The sequence below is a fragment of the Rhinopithecus bieti genome, unplaced genomic scaffold (assembly GCF_001698545.2).
Source record: "Rhinopithecus bieti isolate Rb0 unplaced genomic scaffold, ASM169854v2 scaffold_57365, whole genome shotgun sequence".
In the NCBI taxonomy this organism is placed as follows: domain Eukaryota; kingdom Metazoa; phylum Chordata; class Mammalia; order Primates; family Cercopithecidae; genus Rhinopithecus; species Rhinopithecus bieti.
This window is the reverse complement of record NW_016822180.1, coordinates 385,314-387,774: the sequence shown is the minus strand read 5'-3', so window position 1 is coordinate 387,774 and position 2,461 is coordinate 385,314.

Here is a 2,461-nt window from a genome sequence, read left to right as displayed (position 1 = left end):
TCAAAAAAAAAAAAAAAAAAAAAGAAATACCTTTAAAATTGGAGCCCAGTAGATATGTATATATAATATAGCAAAAGTTGATAAAACAATATTTACCATTACTGAGTGGTACCACATATATACAAATACATATATATTTATATATAAACAAATTCCATTTAAAAAATACATTTTTTTTTCCTTTTTGTGGAGACAGGAGTCTCATTTTATTGTTCAGGCAGGTCTTGAACTCCTGGGCTCAAGCTATTCTCCTGCCTCTGCTTCCCTAAGAGCTGGCATTACGGGCGTGAACTTCTGCACCCAGCTTCTCCAGTGGCACCATCTTGACTCACAGCAACGTCAGCCTCCTAGGTTCACTGCCTCAGTCCCGCCAGTGGCTGGGACTACAGGCACATGCCACCATGCCCAGCTAATTTTTGTATTTTTAGTAGAGACGGGGTTTCACCACATTGGCCAGGCTGGTCTCGAACTCTTGACCTCAAGTGATAACACCCTCCTCAGCCTATCAAAGTGCTGGGATTATAGGTGTGAGCCACCATGCCCAGCCCCTGCCTATATTTTCTATTGTATTTAAATTTCTTTTTTTGTTGGTAGCATGCCACTAAATTAGTTTTCTACCAATTGAGTTAAAACCCACATTTCTTTTTAATATTAAAAAATAGAGACAGAGTCTCGTTATGTCTCGCCCAGGCTGGTATTGAACTCCTGGGCTCAAGCAATCCTCCCGCCTCAGCCTCCCAAAGTGCTGGGATTACAGGTGTGAGCTATCTCACCCAGCCTCCACTGCACAACCCCCCACTTTTTAAAAAAGTTTTGAGACAGGGTCTCACTTTGTCACATAGGCTGGAGTACAGTGGCACAATTTCAGCTCACTAAGGCCTTGACCTCCCAGGTTCAAGCAATCCTCCTGCCTCAGCCCCCCAAGTAGGCTGGGACTACAGGCACCTGTCACCATGCCTGGCTAATTTTTTGTATTTTTGGTAGAGATGGAGTTTTGCCATGTTGCCCAGGCTAGTTTCGAACTCCTGAGCTCAAGCAATCCACCCACCTCGGCCTCCCAAAGTGCTAGGATTACATGCGTGAGCTACCACGCCCCCGGCCCCACATTTAACAAAACACTAATTTTGACTCTCTTGTGTCTTAGGGATATTAACATATTAATATTATATTATAAGTCACTAAATGAGCCCCTGGGGCAAATGTAGTCTTCATTTTCCACACTTCCCACATACATGGCACCTTAACACACACATACACACATACGCCTACAGTCTGAATGTACAACTGCCTAAATTAGGAGTCAGTTTGGAGAAAAGATGGAGAGAGTCCAAGAAAAAAAAAAAAAAAAATCAAGATGAGAAGATGCCTTCACCTCAACCCTCAAATAGCTTCTAACTAGGAGATCAGGAGTCAAGCAGATTCCACAAAAGAGTTGTTTTGCTTAAATAAGGACAGTGTTTCTATTATAGAGAGTTGAGTCCTACTGGGTAGTGGTAGTAGGCAGGGATATTCCGTAGAATGCCACAGACCCTACAACCTCCTACTCTTTCACTCCTCACTCCCCCATTAGATCTTCTGGCAAGTCAACGATCAAGTTCAGAGACCAAAAACTACAGAGTGTCACAGAAAACACAAAATCCTGTCCCACACTCACAGCCAGTACTTGCTAGAAGAAAAAATAAAAGCAGACTTAAGGACCTTTAAGTTCTTCACTTCCCTCAACAAAAAGATTACCATCACAGGCAAGAACCAGGGCAGAAAAGCTCTAAGTTCTGCGATTTTATAAAACCTCCCCTCTCTTCCCCCCATATTGAGACAAAGACAAATATAGGGCAAGTCTCTGCCTGAGCCAAAATATGAACAGAGGAAGCTGATCAGCTGATTTTCTTTACAGAGCTTTGTTCTGTGGAATAGGAAGTCATTAATGGAAATGTCCTCCCTCTCTACCGCCTCCCCCTCAGGGAAGTGAAAAGTCATTTTAAATCAAACTGAACACTGCCCCAGGGAACAGTTGATACAGACACTTAATTTAATAAGTCATTTAGTCTCTCATCTTTTTTATTCCATTAAACTTGCTATTGGACCAGACTGAAATCCAGAAAGTGCTTGTCTCTAAGGCTATGATTTGAAAGTAATAAAAAGTCAAATTAAGGCAAAAGCATCCATCTGACAGTTGGTTCAGGTTCAGAAGTAATGAAAATACAGAAAGAACTGAATTTTAATTGTCTTTTTGGAAGCAAAACTAGGGAGACTACAAAATATAAAATACCTCTTTTTTTGTTTTGTTTTGAGACGGAGTTTTACTTTGGTCACCCAGGCTGGAGTGCATGGCATGATCTTGGCTCACAGAAACCTCTGCTGCCTAGATTCTCCTGCCTCAGCCTCCCAAGTAGCTGGGATTACAGGCACACACTACCACCTCTGGCTAATTTTTGTATATTTTATTTTATTTTATTTTATT